The sequence below is a fragment of the Saccopteryx leptura genome, chromosome X (assembly GCF_036850995.1).
Source record: "Saccopteryx leptura isolate mSacLep1 chromosome X, mSacLep1_pri_phased_curated, whole genome shotgun sequence".
Lineage (NCBI taxonomy): Eukaryota > Metazoa > Chordata > Mammalia > Chiroptera > Emballonuridae > Saccopteryx > Saccopteryx leptura.
In genome coordinates, this window is record NC_089516.1 from 35,908,850 (window position 1) to 35,930,656 (window position 21,807).

Sequence of the window (21,807 nt, forward strand, 5' to 3'; positions counted from 1 at the left end):
ACTAAGGTGCCACAACAAAGAGCTGATGCTTCACATCTCTCTCCCTTCCTGTCTATCTGCCCCTATCTGTCCCTCTATCTCTGTCTTTCTCACAAAAAAACACAAACAAACAAAAAAAAAACCCTGAAAAAAAGTGGAAATTATACTAGACCCAATTTTGTGCATCCCCAGGTGAGTTTGGCCCCACCTGCCTTCCAGGGTTTGGTTGCTTGCTCACTGGAGAGCCATGGCCTCTGCTAAAGTCCCTCCAGTACTGTCTAGTTTGGCCTCCCTGAATAAAGCCTAGGCTCCAACCTGACCAGTCGGTGGGACAGTGGGTTAGGGTGTCGACCTGGGGTGCTGAATACCCAGGTTTGAAACCTTGAGGTCACCGGCTTGAGCATGGGCTCATCCAGCTTGAGCAGCGGGGTCGCTGGCTTGAGCCTAAAGGTCACTGGCTTGAGCCCAGGGTCACTGGTTTGAGCAAAGGGTCACTCGCTCTGCTGTAGCATCTCAGTCAAGGCACATAGGAGAAAGCAATCAATGAACAACTAAGATGCTACAACAAAGAATTGATTCTTCTCATCTCTCTCCCTTCCAGCCTGCCTGTCTCTGTCTGTCTGTCTCTCTTATGCGTGCATGCACTAAAAAAAAAGGGGGGCTCTGAAAAAAAAAGGCTCTGATATAGCTTCTATCATGTCTGCCATGGTAGAAGCCACTGCTGCTCCTATGCCCAGATCCAACCCAAATGAACCCTTAAACACTTTCGTTCCTTCCACCACTTCTGGACTCAGATAAGACACATGCCACAGAATATGGGATCTAGCTTTCCCAGCGGCTGCCCAGAGGGTCAGTGAGAGACAGGAACCATAAGGGAACTGGGAACTAGCAGATAAATTTATCTTCCTTCCTTTCTGCAAAAGATCATTTCAAGGTACAGTGTTTCTTCTATACAGCCTGTCCGAATATATCCAAATGATCCAATAACTGGCTGTGTTTTCTCATGAAGCTGTGGTCAAACAGCAACACACCAATTTGTATTTTCTTTCTTTCTTTCCTCTTTTCTATCACTCTCACTACACTAAAAATACAACTCCAACAGAGCATTGGCAAATAACTTTTGGCTCAAGTTCTGTGTTCTAAGAAACTCAGGCTAAGACAGAAATCAATAGCTTTATGTATATAAACAACAACCAATTAGATATAATAGAGAGAAGGATCCACTTACAATAACATCCACCACGATAAACTCTAAATGAATCACAAATGAAAATGTAAAACATAAAACCATACAAACACTAGAAGAAAATACAGGTGAATTTCTTTAAAACCAGGGAGCAGAAAAGGCCTTCTTAATGTGAAACTCCAAAAGCTACAAAATACTGACACATTTTACTAAATACATTTTTGTACACCTACACAAATAACATAAGCAAAGTCAAATTACAAATGACAACCTGAGAAAAATTATACACAACTCTGCTCACAAAAGACTAATCACCTCCCAAAAATTGAGACTAAGAAGAAGACCAATGATAGAACCTGACCAGTGGTGGCGCAGTGGATAGAGTGTCAACCTTGGACACTGAGGACCCAGGTTTGAAACCCCAGGGTACCCAGATTGAGCATGGGCTCATCCAGCTTGAGTGCGGGATCATGATCCCATGGTCGATGGCTTGAGCCCAAAGGTCACTAGTGTGAAGCCCAAGGTCTCTGGTTTAAGCCCAAGGTCACTGGCTTGAGCAAAGGGGTCGCTGGCTCAGCTGGAGTGCCCTGGTCAAAGCACATGAGAAGAAATCAATGAACAACTGAGGTGCCGCAACGAATCTTTCTCCCTCCCTATCTATCTGCCTGTCTGTCACTGTCTCTCTTTATCTCTTGCTTAAAAGATGACCAATGAGAGCCTGACCTGTGGTGGCCCAGTGGATAAAGTGTTGACATGGAATGCTGAGGTTGATGATTCAAAATCCCGGGCTTGCCTGGTTAAGGCACATATGGGAGTTGATGCTTCCTGCTCCTCCCCTTGTTCTCTCTATCTTTTTCCTGTATTTTTCTCTCTCCTCTCTCTAATAAAAATGAATAAATAAAAATCTAAATACGATCCTAAAAAAAAAAGACCAATGATAGAGAAAGAGCACACACATCACAGGGAATAAAAATATTAAGAAATGTTCAACCTCCCTCTAAATATAAAACTACAAATTAAGGTTACACAGAAATACCATTTCTCATGATTGGATGGCCAAAATTCTCAAGTCTGTTAACACATTCTATTAGCAAGGCACTATTTACATTGCTGGTAGGAATGCAAATGGATATTCAGTAATACAGGTATCTACTAAATTTATATATTCACAGACCCAGAAATCCCAGCTATGGAAATCATACAGATATACCTGTACACATACAAAATGTCACATATAATATTATTAGTGTGGTAATGGTTGTAAATATCAAAGGACTGGAAACAACCTAAGTGTTCAAAATAGGAAACTAGATGAACAAATGTGGTATAGCCACACAACAGAATATTATACAGTTGTCAAAAAATGAGATATCCAGTAACTGACATGGAGAGAATTTTAGAATAAATTCTTTCTTTTTGTTTTTGTTTTTTACAGAGACAGAGAGAGTCAGACAGAGGGATAGACAGGGACAGACAGACAGGAACAGAGAGAGATGAGAAGCATTAATCATTAGTTTCTCGTTGGGACACCTTAGTTGTTCATTGATTGCTTTCTTATATGTGCCTTGACTGTGGAGCTTTTTTTTTTTTTTTGCTCAAGCCAGATGAGCCTGCACTCAAGCTGGTAACCTCAGGGTCTCTAGGTCCTCCATATCTCAGTCCCACACTCTATCCATTACGCCACCACCTGGTCAGGCAAATTCTTTTTTCTTTTTTTTTTTAAGAATTTTTAACGTCTACTCTCTTAGCAACCTTCAAATATACAATATAGTATAAGTGTAGTCACCATAGTTTACATTACATCCTCATGACTTATTTACTTCATAACTGAAATTTTATACCTTTTGACCTCCTTTTTACTCTTTTTGCCCACCCCCCAGCCATCTGCTTCTGGCAACCCCGAACCTTTTCTCTGTATCTATGAGTTGTTGCTTTTTTTAAGATCCCACATATAAATAACATCATATAGTGTTTGTCTTTCTCTGACTTATTTCACTTAGCATAATACCCTGTAGGTCCATCTATGTTGTTGCAAATGGCAGGATTTCATTACTTTTATGGCTGAGTAATATTACATTGTGCTACATAACAAAACTTCTTCATTCATTCATCCACTGATAGACACTTAAGTTGCTTCCCTATCTTGGCTAGAATGTTGCAATAAACATGAAGATAAAAATCAAGAATCTGGTCCCAATGCCTATAGCCACAGAGAGAAACTGAGAAGCCAGAAGAAAGGGAAGAGGAAGGAAACTTACTTTTCATTGTATACACTTCAATATGTTTTGCTTTTAAATCATATACTCTCTCCTGCAACATACAAAGAAAACATGTGGAGGAAGGACTACTCAACAAATGGTGTTGGATCAGTTGATTAACCATAAATACAATGAAGTTATTCCCTCACTTAGCCTTACACTAATATGAATAACAACAATATGAATAACAACTGAACTATAGGCATAAAGTTGTTGTTTCTATTAATGAATTCAGTTGCCTGACCAGGTGATGGCACAGTGGATAGAGCACTGACCTGGGATACTGAGAACCCAGGTTCGAAATCCCAAGGTTGCCAGCTTGAGCATGGGGTAGGGGAGTTATTGGCTTGAGCAATGGGTCACTGACTCACCTGGAGATCCCTGATCAAGGCACATATGAGAAAGCAATCAATGAACAATGAAGGTACCGCAACTAAAAGTTGATGCTTCTCATCTCTCTCCCTTCCTGTCTATCACTAAAATTAAATTAATTAATTAATTAATTAAAAAACATGAAATCAGCTAAGGTAATGGTGACTGTAAATCTGAAATTCCTAACACATCCTCTAAATGTAACTCAGAGACTGAGATCATTCAGGTGTCAAAAGCAAAGAATTAAATTAATAAATACCAAGGAGAAATAAAATAATAAAAACTTTTTCTGCCTGACCTGTGGTGGCGCAGTGGATAAAGTGTTGACCTGGAAATGCTGAGGTCGCCAGTTCGAAACCCTGGGCTTGCCTGGTCAAGGCACATATGGGAGTTGATGCTTCCTGCTCCTCCCCCCTTCTCTCTCTCTATCTCTCCTCTCGCTGTCTCTCCCTCTCCTCTCTAAAAAATGAATAAATAAATAAAAAAAATTAAAAATAAAAAAAAATAAAAAACTTTTCCTGAGTTTTATGAAACTCAGAAAAAGAAATAAAGGGAATTCCATTTCTGCCTAGAATGTAAAAATTGCAAAGGATATCTTTTTCACCCTGACCAAAAAAGGGGACAAAACACAGAATCTTCATTTTTTGGATCCCATAAGAGAGCTGAGGTCACAAGGAACCAGAAAAATGGGGCTTGTGGTGAGAAGCCCCCTTGGTAGTGATATTAAGTACAGAGACTTCTGGTTGCTATGACAGCCAATATTCAGAAGAAAAACTAGCCAACCATGGTCTTTGGCCTTCCTCTTCACCAAAACAACAAGAAACAGGTTCCTTAATTAAAACACATTTGTCAACAGTACTCTCATTTCAGTTGAAGAAATCCACTGTTCAATACAGAACAGAGTATCTTGCTCTCGACACAATTGACATTTCGGGCTAAATTCTCTGTGGTGGGGGTTGTCCTGTGCATGGCAGGATGTTTAGCAGCAACCCTGGCCTCTACCTACTGGATGCCATTACCATCCTCTAATGCTGGGACTAGGACTCTACCAGTCACAATTCTAAGACTCCCTTGCTGGTTGTCTTCCTATTGGGTTCTGTTAATGCGAAACACTGGTAGAAGACTCCAAGGCAGGAAAAAGGGGAAAAGGGACTCTCAACATCCATCTGTATCTGTTCAATGGCGGAAGATAGCTCCAGCTGTCGGCTTCATTGGGCCCCCTCTGAGGTACTAGCACTAACTGCACAGCACCTTCCTCATCAGAATTTGGAACAATTAGCCAGTGGTGGTGCAGTAGATAGAGCATCAACCTGGAATGCTGAGGTTGCTGATTCAAAACCCTAGGCTTGTCAATCAAGGCACATACTACAAAGCAAGCAATGAGCAACTAAAGTGAAGCAACTATACTTCTTGCTTCCCTGCCTCTCTCTGTAAAATCAATAAATAAAATCTTTAAAAATATAGAACACTTAGCCTGACCAGGTGGCGGCGCAGTGGATAGTGTCAAACTGGGACACAGAGAACCCAGGTTCGAGACCCCGAAGTCGCCAGCTTGAGCATGGGTTCATCTGGTTTGAGCAAAGCTCACTAGCTTGGACCCAAGGTCGCTAGCTTGAGCAAAGGGTTACTCTGTCTGCTGTAGCCCCACAGTCAAGGCACATATGAGAAAGCAATCAATGAACAACTAAGGTGTAGCAATGAAAACTTGATGCTTCTCATCTCTCTCCCTTCCTGTTTATTTCTGACTCTCTATCTGTAAAAAAAAAAAAAAAAAGAAAAAAGAAAAGAAAGATGTTCTCCCAGTTTCTGGCTTGTGTTTAAAAAACAAAAATAATAAAAAATAAAAAAAAAACACTTAAAAAACAAAGAATTTGGAGCAATAGCTATATGGCTAAGGTACCCCACCTCTAAGTTTCTAGGTTCTGGTCAGGCCATCTTTCATTTTTATGCCTGAATTCTTACAATGGCTGCTTTTTGTAGTTAGTAATATCTGTTTACCCCATTTTTGCTCTCTCAGCTTTCTAACACCTGTGTAAACCACACACTATATTGAATTATCTGCTGAATACTTTGTGTGGCTTTTGTTTTCCTGTCTGAAACCTGACTGATAGTGTTTGGTGCCAAAAGTAGTCCTAGGAAAAAAACCTTTACAATGACCTTGCTTAACAAAGTAGAATTCAGAGCAAAGAACAGTACCAGGAATAAATAAGATCATTTCATAATGATGGAATAATTCATCAAGATAAAATAATTATCCTAAATGTGTAAGCAACTCTTAACAGAACTTCAAAATATATGAAGCAAAAACTGATAAAACTTCAATGTGAAATACACAAATCAGTTATAATCTGAGATTCTAATACTCCTGACTCAGTAATTGTTACGTCAAAAAGACAAAAGAAAATCAACAAGGATATAGAACTGAACAACACTATTAATCAACTTGACCTAATTATATTTATAGAACACTCCACCCAACAACAACAAAATGTACATTCTTTTCAAGTGCAGAATATTTGCCCAAGATAAGACTAGGTCAAGTCTTAAAATTTTACAAAGATTAAAATCATGCAAAGTATATTGTTTAACCACAATGAAATGAAATTAGAACTAAAAATCATATATAACACATAAGTCACAGAGGAAAGAACAAGGGAAATCCAGGAAGTGTAGCGAGACCCAAACAAGATGAACTGAAAGAGGCCCACACCAAGACACATCATAACTAAACTGGTAAATGTTAAAGACAAAGAGAGAATCTTAAAACAGTGAGATAAAGACAGTTACCTACAAGGGAGCTCCCATAAGACTGTCAGTTGATTTCTCAACAGGAACATTTCAAGCCAGAAAGGATTGGCGTGTAATATTCAATAATGAAAAGTGAGGACCTACAATCAAGGCTATTTTGCCCAGAAAGGCTTTCATTTAAAATTGAAGGAGAAATAGTTTCCCAGAAATAATAAAGGGTCTTCTTTGAGGAAGAGAAGAAAAAAGAAGAAAGGAAAAAGGAAGAAGAAAAAGAAAAGCAAAAAGCCCTGGTTGGAAGTGCAGTGGATAGAGAATTATCCCTGAGCACCAAGGTCACTGGTTTGATCCTGGGGTCATTCAACGGAATCTGGGGTCACTGGCTCAATCCTGGGAGTCACCAGCTCAATCCCAAAGGTGTCGGTTCGACCCCAATTGTAGTTAAATTGAGCCCCAGTCAGGGCACATATGAGAAGCAATCAATGAGTACACAACTAAGTGGAACAACTAGTTAATGCTTCTCTCTCTCTCTCTCTTTCTCTCTCTCTCTCTCTCCCCTCTTCCTCTCTCTCCTCTCTTTCCACTCTCTTTCTCTCTCTCTCTCTCTCTCAGAATCAATGGAAAAATAATAATAAAAAACCCCAAGGCCCATAGTATGCTGTCTACAGAGACCTACTTCAGAATGAAAGATACATATAAACTAAAAGTAGAGAAATGGAAAAAGATATTTCATGAAAATGGAAGGAAAAAAGTTGGGGTGATAATATTTGTATCAGAAAAAATAGACATAATTATTGTTATTATTTTTAGTTTTTCCCCCCATTCACCAAAAGATGTCTAATATTTATTTATTTTTAGTTTATTGGGGTAACATTGGTTCACAAAATCATACAGGTTTCAAGTGTACAACTCAACAAAACACCATCTGCACATTGCATCATGCATCCATTGTCCCAAGCAAAGTCTCCTCTGTCCCCATTTCCATCCCTTGTCCACCTCCACTTACCCCCAACCCCCTTTCCCTCTGGCTATCACTACATTGTTGTCTGTATCTGTGTATGTATGTGTTTATATATATGTTTTTTCTTAATCCCTCCACCTTCTTTCATCTAATCCCCCAACACTCCTCCCCTCTGACAGCTGTCAGTCTCTTCCATGTATCCATGTTTCTGTTTCTATTTTGTTCATTAGATTCCACTATCAGACAAAATAGACTTTAAAATAAAGGTTATAATAAAAGAAAAAAAGTAAACTACATAATAACAAATAGATCAGCCTGACTAGAGGTGGTGTGATGGATTGAACATTGGTCCAGGATGCTGAGAACCCTAGTTCGAAACTGTGAGGTCACTGGCTTGAGCACAGGCTTATCAACTTGAGCATGGTTTGCCAGCTTGAGTACAGACTACCTAGCTTGAGCATAGCGTCGCCAGCTTGAGTGCAGTGATCATCGACATGATCCCAAGGTCACTCACTGGCTAGAACCCAAAGGTCTCCAGTTTGAAGCCCAAGGATGCTGGCTTGAGCAAGGAGTCACTGGCTCAGCTTGAGTCACTCCCCACCTGCAAGCACATATGAGAAGCAGTCAATAAATAACTAAAGGGATGTAACTATGAGTTGATGCTTCTCATCTCTCTCCTCTCCCCTCTTTCTTCTTGTCTCTCTTTAAAAAGTAAATAAATAAGTAAAAAATAAACAGATCAATTCAAAAAGGAGATAAAACCTTTGTAAACATTTATGCATCCAACAAAAGAGCATCTAAACATATAAAGCAAATTTTTATGGACACGAAGGGAGAGCCTGGCCAGGTGGTGGCGCAGTGGACAGAACACTGAATTGCAATGCAGAGGACCCAGGTTCGAAAGCCCGTGGTCACCAGCTTGAATGTGGGCTTATCTGGCTTGAGCATAGGCTCACCAGCTTGAGGGCTGGGTCACTGGCTTAAGCTTGGGATCACAGACATGCTTCCACAGTCACTGGCTTGAGTTCAAGGTTGCTGGCTTGAGCAAGGGGTCACTCGCTCTGCTGGAGCCCCTGGTCAAGGCACATATGAGGTAGCAATCAATGAACACCTAAGGTGCTGCAATGAAAAACTTATGCTTCTCTTCTTTCTCCCTTCCTGTCTCTGCCTGTCCGTCTGTCTGTCTGTCTGTCTTTGCCTGTCTCTCTTGCAAATAAATAAATAAATAAATAAATGAGACAACTAGCAAGATGGTAGATTGAAAATACAAAAAGAACACCTAAAGTTGAAGGTCATGCAAACCTTATGAAAGGAGCTTTGACAAATAGCCCCTATCCAAAATAAAAAACAGAATACAAAAGAGTGATATCTTTAAGGTGCTAGGGGAAAAAAACAAATCAACCTAGAATTTTATGCCCAGTGAAAATATTTTTCAAAACTGAAGGATAATTCTTAGACAAACAATACTAATAAAAGCATTCATTGCCAGCAGAGATAAACCACATAAAGTATTAGAGGAAGTTCTTTGGGCAGAAGGAGTATGACACCAGACAGAAATCCGAACCTTCACAAAGAAATAAAAGATACTAGAAATAGAATAAACAAAGGAAAATAAATTTGATCTTTTTCTCCTCGTTTTTAATTGCTTGAAACGCTAATTGATTGTTTAAAGCAAAATTAATAGCAGTCTATCATGTGTTTGTAGTGTATGTAAAAGTAAAATACATGAAAACCGATTCCTGGCCAGGGCACACAGGAGAGGCGCCCATCTGCTTCTCCACCCCTCCCCCTCTCCTTCCTCTCTGTCTCTCTCTTCCCCTCCCACATCCGAGGCTCCACTGGAGCAAAAGATGGCCTGGGTGCTGGGGACGGCTCCTTGGCCTCTGCCTCAGGCGCTAGAGTGGCTCTGGTCGCAACAGAGCAATGCCCCAGATGGGCAGAGCATCGCCCCCTGGTGGGCGTGCCAGGTGGATCCCGGTCAGGCGCATGCGGGAATCTGTCTGCCTCCCCGTTTCCAGCTTCAGAAAAATACAAAAAAAAAAAAATTAATGAAAACAATAGCACAAAAACTATAAGGATAGAATTAGGAATTTATTATTATTAGGTCCTCATACTACTCATGCAGAGGAAGACTCCAATTAACTGAAGACGTATAATTTACAATCCAGGGCAATTACTAAAAACATTAAAAATTTATGTCTGGCCCTGGCCGGTTGGCTCAGTGGTAGAGCGTCAGCCTGGCGTGCAGAAGTCCCGGGTTCGATTCCCGGCCAGGGCACACAGGAGAAGCGCCCATCTGCTTCTCCACCCCTCCCCCTTTCCTTCCTGTCTGTCTCTCTCTTCCCCTCCCGCAGTGAGGCTCCATTGGAGCAAAGATGGCCCGGGCGCTGAGGATGGCTCCTTGGCCTCTGGCCCAGGTGCTAGAGTGGCTCTGGTCGCGACAGAGTGACGCCCTGGCGGGGCAGAGCATCGCCCCCTGGTGGGCGTGCCGGGTGGATCCTGGTCGGGCACATGCGGGAGTCTGTCTGACTGTCTATCCCCGTTTCCAGCTTCAGGAAAAAAAAAAAATTTATGTCTGATAAATTAATAGTGGAGATAAATGGAATAATAAAAAAGGCTCAATTAACCTGACAAGGCAGAAACAGAGAACAAACAAGCAAAAATAAAACAAATGGAAAACAGCTAGCATGATAGTAGATTTTAATTTAAACATTTCAATAATCACATTTTATGTGAATAAACTAAATACACCAATTTTAAAAAGAGAGTAGAATTGCATAAAAAAGCAAGACATGCCCTGGCCAATTAGCTCAGTGAGTTAGAACATTGTCCTGATATACAAAGGTTGCAGGTTCGATCCCTAGTCAAGCACATACAATAACTGATCAATGTTTCTGTCTCTCTCTCTTCCCTTCTCTCTCTAAAATCAATAAATTTTCGGGTTCGATTCCCGGCCAGGGCACACAGGAGAAGCGCCCATTTGCTTCTCCACCCCTCTGCCGCACTTTCCTCTCTGTCTCTCTCTTCCCCTCCCGCAGCCAAGGCTCCATTGGAGCAAAGATGGCCCGGGCGCTGGGGATGGCTCTGTGGCCTCTGCCCCAGGCGCTAGAGTGGCTCTGGTCGCAATATGGCGACGCCCAGGATGGGCAGAGCATCGCCCCCTGGTGGGCAGAGCGTCGCCCCTGGTGGGCGTGCCGGGTGGATCCCGGTCGGGCGCATGCGGGAGTCTGTCTGACTGTCTCTCCCCGTTTCCAGCTTCAGAAAAATGAAAAAAAAAAAAAAAAAAAAAATCAATAAATTTTTATTTTTTAAAAAAAGCAAGGCACAATTATATGCTATGTATAAGAAATTCACATAAACTATAAAGACACAGTTAGGATATAAGTAAAAGAATGGAAAAAGGTATACCATACCAACACACATCAAAAGAAAGTTAGGCTAGCCTGACCTGTGCTGGCGCAGTGGATAAAGCGTCGACCTGGAAATGCTGAGGTCGCCAGTTCAAAACCCTGGGCTTGCCTGGTCAAGGCACATATGGGAGTTGATGTTTCCTGCTCCTCCCCCTTTCTCTCTCTGTCTCTCTCTCCTCTCTCTTTCCCTCTCTCCCTTTCCCTCTCCTCTCTAAAATGAATAAAAAGCCTGACTAGGCAGTGGCGCAATGGATGGAGCATCGGACTGGGATGCAGAGGACCCGGTTTCGAGACTCCGAGGTTGCCAGCTTGAGTGAGGGCTCATCTGGTTTGAGGAAAATCTCACCAGCTTGAACCCAAGGTCACTGGCTCCAGCAAGGGGTTACTCGGTCTGCTGAAGGCCCGCAGTCAAGGCACATATTAGAAAGCAATCAATGAACAACTAAGGTGTTGCAATGCGCAATGAAAAACTAATGATTGATGCTTCTCATCTCTCTCTGTTCCTGTCTGTCTGTCCCTGTCTATCCCTCTCTCTGACTCACTCTCTCTCTCTGTAAAAAATAAAAAAATAAATAAATTTTAAAAAATTTAAAAAAAAGAAAGTTAGGCTAGTTATATAAGAAAATGTAGACTTCAGAATAAAGAATAGTATCAGGGATAAATACAAACATTAAACAATGATAAAGTCCAATATCCAAAAAACATAGTAATTCTAAATATCTTCAACTAACAGAGCATCAAAATACATGAAGCAAAAAGAAATAGAACCAAAAAAAGAAATGGGCAAATCCACAGTAATAGATGGAAACTTTCACATTCTTCTCTCGGTAATTAATAACAAAAGTAAACAGAAAAACTTTAAGTAAAGACATAAAAGAACTAAATAGCACTACCATTGGTGAATATGTTCTCCCATTCAGTGGGGTTGTCTTTTCATTTTGTTAATGATTTCCTTTGCTATGCAAAAACTTTTTAGTTTGATGTATGAAAAAATACTTGCCTGACCAGGCGGTGGCACAGTGGATAGAACATTGGCCTGGGATGCTGAGGACCCAGCTTCAAAACTCCAAGGTTTCCAGCTTGAACATTGGCTCACCTGGCATGAGCACAACAGGCTCACCAGCTTGAGCGCAGGGTTGCTGGCTTAAGTGTGGGATCATAGATGTGACCCCATGGTTGCTGGCTCAGCTGGAGCCCCAAGGTCAAGGAATATATTAGAAAGCAATCAATGAACAGCTAAGATGCCACAACTATGAGTTGATGCTTCTTATCTCTGTCTCTAGCTAAGAAAAGAAAAAGAAAGATGCTTAACATCACTAATCATCAGAGAAATGCAAATTAAACCACAATGAGATATGACCTTACACTTGTCAGAATGGCTCTCATCAATAAATTAACAGGCCCTGGCTGGTTGACTCAGCGGTAGAGCGTTGGCCTGGTGTGCAGGGGACCCAGGTTTGATTCCTGGCCAGGGCACATAGGAGAAGCGCTCATTTGCTTCTCCACACCCCCCCCCTTCCTCTCTGTCTCTCTCTTCCCCTCCCGCAGCCAAGGCTCCATTGGAGCAAAGATGGCCCGGGCCCTGGGGATGGCTCCTTGGCCTCTGCCCCAGGCGCTAGAGTGGCTCTGGTCGGGCAGAGCGTCACCCCTGGTGGGCGTGCCGGGTGGATCCCGGTCTGGCGCATGCGGGAGTCTGTCTGACTGTCTCTCCCCGTTTCCAGCTTCAGAAAAATACAAAAAAAAATAATAATAATAAATTAATTAATTAATTAACAAACAACAAGTGTTGGTGAGGATGTGAAGAGAACCTTCATGCACCGTTGGTGGCAATGCAGATCAATGCAGCCACTGGGGAAAGCAGTAAGGAGTCACCTCAAAAAATTTAAAATGGCCTGACCTGTGGTGGCGCAGTGGATAAAGCGTCGACCTGGAATGCTGAGGTCGCTGGTTCAAAACCCTGGGCTTGCCTGGTCAAGGCACATATGGGAGTTGATGCTTCCTGTTCCTCCCCCTTTCTCTCTCTATCTCTCCCTCGCTCTCTCTCTCCCCTCTCTCTCTAATAAAAGTAAATAAATAAAATCTTAAAAAGTAAATAAATAAAAAAAATTTTTTTAAAAATTTAAAATGGAACTGCCTTATGACCCAGCAATTCCACTTCTGGGAATATATTCAAAGAAACCTAAAAGACTAATTCAAAAGTATATATGCACCCCTATGTTCATTGCAGCATTATTCACAATAGTCAAGATTTGAAAGCAACCCAAGTGTCCATCAGTAGATGAATGGAAAAAAAAATAAAACTGTGTACATTTACACAATGGAATACTATTCAGCCATAAAAAAGGAAATCTTACCCTTTGTGATGACATAGACGGACCTGAAGAATATTATGCTAAGTGGAATAAACCATTCAAAGAAAGACAAATACCGTATGATTTCACTTAATATGTGTAATCTATTAAAATAAATTAACAAACAAAATAGAAGCAGACTCATAGATACAGAGAACAGACTGACAGCTCTCACAGAAGAGGGATTAGGGAGGTTGGATGAAAAAGGTGAAGTGATTAAGGAAAAAAACCTCACAGACATACCCCAGTATGTTGATTATAAGGGAAAGGGGGATGAGGGAGATAGGAGAGGTAAAGCGGGAATAAATGGTCATGGAAGGAGACTTGACTTGAGGTGGTGAACATACAACTCAATATACACATGAGGTATTATAGAATTCTACCACTGAAACTTATATAATTTTTAACAAATATTACCCCAATAAATTCAATTTTAAAAAAACTATCAATCAACCTGATCTAATTAACATTTATAGAACACTCCACCCAACGAGAAGAATACACATTTTCTTTAAAGTGCATATGAACTCTTCACCAGATGTAACTATACTTTGGGTCATGATATAAACCTAACAATTTTAAGGAATAGAACTCATACATAATTTTTTCTTAGAACATATGAAATTTAACTAGAAATTAATAACAGAAAGATATCTAGAAATCCCCCAATATTAGGAAATTGAACAAAATCTTCTAAACAACCCTTGGGTCAAATAAGAAATCTCAGAGAGACACTAAAGAATATTTTTAAATAAATTAAAATGAAAGCACAATATATCAAATTTTGTGGGACTCACCTAAAACAGTGCTTAGAAGGAAGTTTATAGCATTAAATGCTTATACTGGGAAAAAAATGCTTACATTGAAAAATAAGAAAGATCTCAAATCAATAATTTACATTTCCACCTGAAAGAAGATAAAGAAGAGATACAACCTGACCAGGTGGTAGTGCAGTGGATAGTGTCAGACTGGGACACAGAGGACCCAAGGTCACTGGCTTGAGTATGGGTTCATTCAGCTTGAGCATGGGCTTACTTACCAGCTTGAGCATGGGCTCACCAGCTTGAGCACGGGGTTGCTGGCTTGAGCATAGGATCATAGACATGACCCCATGGTTGCTGGCCTGAGCCCAATGTCACACCAATAAAGTCCATTAAAAAAGATTGATGGCCCTGGCCGGTTGACTCAGTGGTAGAGCATCGGCCTGGCGTGCAGAAGTCCCGGGTTCGATTCCCGGCCAGGGCACACAGGAGAGGCGCCCATCTGCTTCTCCACCCCTCCCCCTCTCCTTCCTCTCTGTCTCTCTCTTCCCCTCCCGCAGCAGAGGCTCCATTGGAGCAAAGACGGCTGGGCGCTGGGGATGGCTCCTTGGCCTCTGCCCGAGGCGCTAGAGTGGCTCTGGTCGTGGCAGAGCGACGCCCCGGAGGGGCAGAGCATCGCCTCCTGGTGGGCAGAGCGTCGCCCCCTGGTGGGCGTGCCAAGTGGATCCCGGTCGGGCGCATGCGGGAGTCTGTCTGACTGTCTCTCCCCTTTTCTAGCTTCAGAAATTCAAAAGAAGAAAAAAAAAAAAAGATTGATGATTAAAAATAAATAAATAAATAAATTATAGCTGATGTAATACTTCTAATCCATTTAGTGGGTTAAAAAAAAAAACAAAAAAACAACGGTGAGCCCTGGCCGGTTGGCTCAGCGGTAGAGCGTCGGCCTAGCGTGCGGAGGACCCAGGTTCGATTCCCGGCCAGGGCACACAGGAGAAGCGCCCATTTGCTTCTCCACCCCTCCCCCTCTCCTTCCTCTCTGTCTCTCTCTTCCCCTCCTGCAGCCAAGGCTCCATTGGAGCAAAGATGGCCCGGGTGCTGGGGATGGCTCTGTGGCCTCTGCCTCAGGCGCTAGAGTGGCTCTGGTCGCAACATGGCGACGCCCCGGAGGGGCAGAGCATCGCCCCCTGGTGGGCAGAGCATGGACCCTGGTGGGTGTGCCAGTTGGATCCCGGTCGGGCGCATGCGGGAGTCTGTCTGACTGTCTCTCCCTGTTTCCAGCTTCAGAAAAATGCAAAAACAAAAAACAAAAAAAAACGGTGAATTTTACCAAACATTTAATGAAGAAGAAATATCAATTCTGTACAATGTCTTTCAGAAAACAGAAAAGGGGGGAACACTTCCCAATTCCTTTTTTTTTTTCCCTGTATTTTTCTGAAGCCAGAAACAGGGAGAGACAGTCAGACAGACTCCCGCATGCGCCCGACCAGGATCCAACCCGCACGCCCACCAGAGGGCGATGCTCTGCCCCTCCCGGGCGTTGCTCTGTTGCGACCAGAGCCACTCTAGCGCCTGGGGCAGAGGCGGAGGAGCCATCCCCAGGGCCCGGGCCATCTTTGCTCCAATGGAACCTCGTCTGCGGGAGGGGAAGAGAGAGACAGAGAGGAAGGAGAGGGGGAGGGGTGGAGAAGCAGATGGGCGCTTCTCCTGTGTGCCCTGGCCGGGAATCGAACCCGGGACTTATGCACGCCAGGCCGACGCTCTACCACTGAGCCAACCGGCCAGGGCCCCAATTCATTTTATGAGGCCAGCATTATGCTAATACTGAAACCAGACAAAGATAGTACAAAAGAGGAAAACTGAAGACCAATATACCACATGAACTGAGACATAGGTATCCTCAGCAAAATATTAGCAAATTAAATCCAGGAATATCTGTAAAGAATAATATATTGCGCCTAACGAGGTGGTGGCGCAGTGGATAAAGTGTCAGACTGGGATGTGGAGGACCCCAGTTCGAGACTCCAAGGTTGCCAGCTTGAGCGCAGGCTTATCTGGTTTGAGCAAAGCTCACCAGCTTGAGCCCAAGGTCACTGGTTCGAGCATGGGGTCCCTCTGTCTGCTGTAGCCCCCTGGTCAAGGCACATATGAGAAAGCAATCAATGAACAACTAAGGTGTTGCAATGAAGAATTGATGCTTCTCATCTTTTTCTCTTCCTGTCTGTCTGTCCCTATCTGTCCCTCTCTCTGACTCTAATAAAAATAAAAATAAAAAAAGAAAAATATATTGTAACCCAGTGAAGCTTATCTCAAAAGTTCAAGGTTAGCTCAACATGCAAAAATCAATCAGAATAATTCACCATAAAAAAGTATAGTGGTGCCTGACCTGTGGTGGCGCAGTGGATAAAGCGTCAACCTGGAAACACTGAGGTTGCCGGTTCAAAACCCTGGCTTGCCTGGTCAAGGCACATATGGGAGTTGATGCTTCCTGCTCCTCCCCCTTCTGTCTCTCTCTCTCTCTCTCTCTCTCTCTCTCTCTCTCTATCTCTCCCCCTCCTCTCTAAAATGAATAAATAAAAAAAAAATTTAAAAAAAAAAAAAAAAAAAAGTATAGTGGCTCCTCAAAAAAATTAAGAATAGAACTACCATATGACCCAGCAATCCCTCTACTGGGTATCTATCCAAAAAACTTAAAAATATTGGTATGTAAAGACACAAGTACCCCCATGTTCATCGCAGCATTATTCACAGTGGCCAAGACATGGAAACAACCAAAGTGTCCTTAAGTAAAAGATTGGATAAAGAAGATGTGGTACAAATATACAAAGAAATACTACTAAAGAAATACTACTCAGCCATAAGAAATGATGACATAATGCCATTTACAACAACATGGATGGACCTTAAGAACAACATACTGAGTGAAATAAGTAAATCAGAAAAAGCTAAGAACTATGATTTCATACATAAGTGGTATATAAAACTAAGACTTATGGACATAGATAAATGTGATGCAGTTACGGGGGGATGGGGTAGTAGGGGAGGGAGGGGGGAGGGAGTAAAGAGGCACAAATATACGGTGACAGAAAATTATTTGACTCTGGGTGATGGGTATACAACATAATCAACAGTTCAAATGTTATAGGAATGTTTACCTGAAAGCTATGTATTCTTACTGATCAATGTCATCTGTTAAATTTAATTTTCTACATAAAATTTTAAAAAGGAATAATTCACCATAGTAACAGACAGAAAATAAAAAGCATTTCATTACTTTTATAGATGCAGGAAAATTACTTAACAAAATCCAATTCCCAATAAAGTCTCAGCAAACTGGCAATACAAAGGAACTTCCTCAACTTGATGAAAGGCAGCTACAAAAAGCCTCCAGAAAACATCCTTAAAAGGTGAAAGACTGAATGATTTCTCCCTAAGATCAGGATAAAGTCAAGGATGACTGCTCTCATCATTTCTATGGAACACTGACAGTACCACAGGTTCTAACTATAAGCAAGGCTACTAGAACTTGTAACTGAGTTTAGCAAGGTTGCAGAAGACAAGGTTAATATACAAAAATCACTCACCTGATCAAATTACAAGCCACCATATGCACAGTAAGGTGGATTGGTTTCCCCACAACCTTTAAAATGTGTTACAAGAGTCTCGGCCTTATCTTCTGAGTTTTTCTGAGATGGTTCTTTTATTCTTTTTTTGTACATTTTGACTGAAGTATTAGTGGTAGAATATACTATAATATGTATCATCTATACCTCTGTATTTATTTATTATTAGACCTCGATCAGTCTTTCCCCTTCCACCTCTTTTCCTCTGCAGGATGTACTGTATATAGTCATGCATTTTGTATTAGTATATTAGAAATCTACAAGTCTGTTTTGTACTTTTTATACTATAAGATACTTCTAATAAAAATTTTTACTAGATTATTGAATAAATGTAACCTTACTAGAAAATTAAAAAATCAATTAATAAACCAATCCTAATATATGTGCTGCTGAAGTGAGCACAATAAATTAATACTAAAATTCATAATAAAAGGCAAAGGACCTAGAATAGTCAAAACAACTTTTAAAAGTAAGGTTGGAGGGCTAAAACTGTCTGATTTCAAGATTCATTATAAAGCTGTTGTCACCGAAATGCATGGTATTAGTATAAGAATGAACAAAGAAATCAATGGAAGGGACTAGAGAACAAAGAAACAGATCTACATTAGTATTCCCAATTGATTTTTTTAACAAAGTTGTAAAAGTATTTCAATGGAGTGAAGACAGCTATTCAATAAATGGAACTAGAACAAATTGAATCAATTTGTAAGAAAATGACCCACAATATAAACCTCACACCTTTTGCAAAATTTAACTCAAATACATCATGGATCTCAATATAAAACATAAAATTGTAAAACTCTTAAAAAAAAACCATAGGAGAAAATCTTCAGGATCTAGGGCTAGGCTAAGAGTCCTTAGATTTGACAGTAAAAGCTTAATCCATAAAAGAAAAATTTATAGATTGGACTTAATGAAAAATTTAAATCTTTGCTCTAGAAAAGATATTGTAAATAGATTAAAAAACATAATTTAGGCCTGACCTATGGTGGCGCAGTGGATAAAGTGTCAACCTGGAAATGCTGAGGTTGCCAGTTCAAAACCCTGGGCTTGCCTGGTCAAGGCACATATGGGAGTTGATGCTTTCTGCTCCTCCCCCCTTCTCTCTCTCTCTCTCTCTCTCTCTCTCTCTCTCTCTCTCTCCCCTCTCTATAATGAATAAATAAAATCTTAAAAAAAAACATAATTTAGACTGGTAGGAAATATTTGCTAATCATATATCCAACAAAGAACTTTTATGCAGAGATAAAAAACAGTACTGGTGCTCTTAGTGTTGTTTTGAAGACTAAATGAGATGATACAAGTCAAGTCCTTAGCCTACTGCCTGTCACATACAATCATTCAATAAACTTGAGTTATTATCATTGTATTGTCACTGCTGTTACAGCATTCTTTAAAATTGAGAAAATAAAGCAAGGTAAATGTTCATCAATAGAGAAACTGTTAAATTATGTTACATTTATTACAAGGAATTATTAGACAATGGTTTAATAAAATGAGGTAAATCTATATGCACTAACCTAAAGACGTCCAGGATTATTGTGGAAAAAAAAAAAAAGCAAATTGCAGGACAATTTTATAGTATGATCTCATTTGTGCAAAAAAAAATTCTATCTTTTGCAGAAATTTTTTTAGGATGATACTAAGCAAATCGCTAACAGTTGTTATCCCTAGGGAGGGGTGTGAAATAAGGGGTACACAGAAAAAGTAGGATGCAGAGGAAAATTAAAGATCTTTCACTTTTCATTCTATTCATTCCTAGATTGTTTGAATTTTTACAAGAATATATTCCCGTATTATCTGTGAAACAAAAAATACAAAAGGAAAGAATCAACTATCTCTTAAAAGAGCAGTGATTAAAATAACTTTCTGATTACCTTGGCTCATGGAGTCAAGAGGATAAGATGAAGCATAAGCTTACCTTAAAGACTTAACTGAAAACAGACTCAGCTTCCATTTGCAATTTAACAAACATTAAAGGAGTACTGCTTGTTGGCCTGGCAATGCTAAGTAAGACCTGAGTTACTGCCCTGGTTGGGTGACACACTAGCTTTGTTATGTTATTGTGGTACAAATGTTAAGACTGTGGAGGTCAGAGATCAAGCCTTTTTTTCTCTGTATTTCTAGCCCACGACACAGGGCCTGGTTCAGAGTTGGCACTCAATAAAAGGGAGAACACGGACAAAAATCTTAATTTAAGTTGGCTGTGAATAATAGTACTAGCCATGCCCTGTTGAACTGACACGTTATTGCCATCTAGTGGCAGCAAAGAATTCCTACAGAACTTAGAGATGAGAAGGGGCCTTTTCTTTCTGAGGTGTGTTCCAGAAACACCTTTCAACAAAACAGCATTGACTCAGGCTATGACCCTAATGAGAAAATATTCCCAACCATGGGCTAAAATGTCAAGGTTGGTCTTTTCTTTTTTAAGATTTTGTTAATTGATTATACAGAGAGGTAGGGGGAGTGAGAAGTATCAACTCATAGTTACTTCACTTTAGTTGTTCATTGATTGCTTGCAATATGTGCCTTGACTGGGCAAGCCCAGGGTTTGAAACTGGAAACTTCAGCATTCCAGGTTGATGCTCTATCCACTTCCCACCACAGGCCAGGTTAAAATGTCAAGGTTTATGCCTTAGAGTGTTGATAAGATGATATCTAGGGACTCTTGTGTCTTAAGTCTCCTCTATCACCACCCCAATATCGCAATGTCCCAAACGCCTACCTATAAGCTGTGCAAAGTCTACACTTGCCACACCTCTGAATTAAGCACATATGATAATAGGTAGACAAACTCATGCCTTCCCAAAATCGATGAAAAATACTAATACAGTATAAGTCACTCTGGTCAGGACAAGATACAAAACAGGACCGTAAAAAATCTTCCATAAACTCTGCCCTCCGGGTTCACCATGTTACTGAATCGTCTATTGAAGAATGAGTTAATACTCTGAAAATATCTAGCGAACCTTTAAAATGTCTCATATTCCAAAAGGTAACAAAGAAACCCACCTTGAGCTGGCCTTGTAGGTACCACGCTGTGACAAATTTTCACCTGCCCAGGAAGGCCATGGGGGGGGGGGGAGCAGGTTTTCTTCTTTTGCCTCATCTGAATAACAATGAGTCTTCAAAACAGCCTCAGTGTTTTTTAGGGGAGAAACTGGGTGATTCAGAGGCTGAGAATATTGGACCTTGTGTCCACAGACACTCAAAAAGAATGAAGAGACCCACTGGTAGTTAATCTGGAAAATCTCGGTATGTGTGGATCTGTGACATCTATACGCTACGTAGAACAATATTCCTGTATAATGTTGCTCAGAACAAACAACAACAAAACTTCCCAAAGACTCCTAAGAGAGTGATACTGTCTAACCTAGGGTCAGTGTGAAAAGGGGCCATAAGCAGTTGTATGTTCAGGAAAGGCTGCTGCACACATTCTAAAAGTATACATACATGCTCCAAGTTTTATTATCCCACCTCCACTTCCACACAGTATGCGCCCATAAATACGGGAACAAAAACAGTGGTGAAAGTTGGCTGAAACTCGGACACCAGTTTGGGAGCATGCCATACAACACCAGGTTTGTGGGTGGGCTGCTGTGGAGCAGAGCAGACAGGAGTGTTTGTTGCTAGCACCCTGCTCTGGACTTGCAGAGAAATTGGGAATTATGAACAAGATGGATCCATCAAGCTACTCCCAGCCTAAAAAAAGCAAGAAACCCTAATATCTATTTATAAGCAACTCCCTGAGGGCTTAAGTGGTTCTTCCTAATGGATGAAGAACACTCAGTAGCAATCAAGTCTTAAAGTGGAATGTTTTTAAGACCTTATCCTGAGGATGCTGATGGAGATAATGAACGTTTGAGCTGTGGACAATGCATTTAAAGTGGTAATGGAATATTAAGGAAGAAGTGCTTTTAGGAAGATGTGCTCTTCCGAGTGTCCCTTATTTCATACTAGCAAAAGTCCACGGTTCCTGCTGGTGCTAGAAAGAAAGCGACGTGTCAGCATAAAGAAAAAGCTGAGAAGAGGCAGCACGAGAAACGAGTTACACTTTGTGGAAGGTTCCAGATAGGAGTGTCCGATGACAGCTACAAGAGAGAGCACTCCTTAGGGTCCAAGCGGAACGCAGGCCCGGTTCCGCTGTGCTTCTTTCTCCCTACC

General features: G+C 41.1%; 1 protein-coding gene across 1 annotated transcript in view; it reads right to left on the bottom strand.

Moving 5' to 3' along the window:
- The window catches only part of GAB3 (GRB2 associated binding protein 3), a 91,934-nt gene that overhangs the window by 69,666 nt on the left and 461 nt on the right, over positions 1-21,807 (bottom strand). The window lies entirely within an intron of this gene.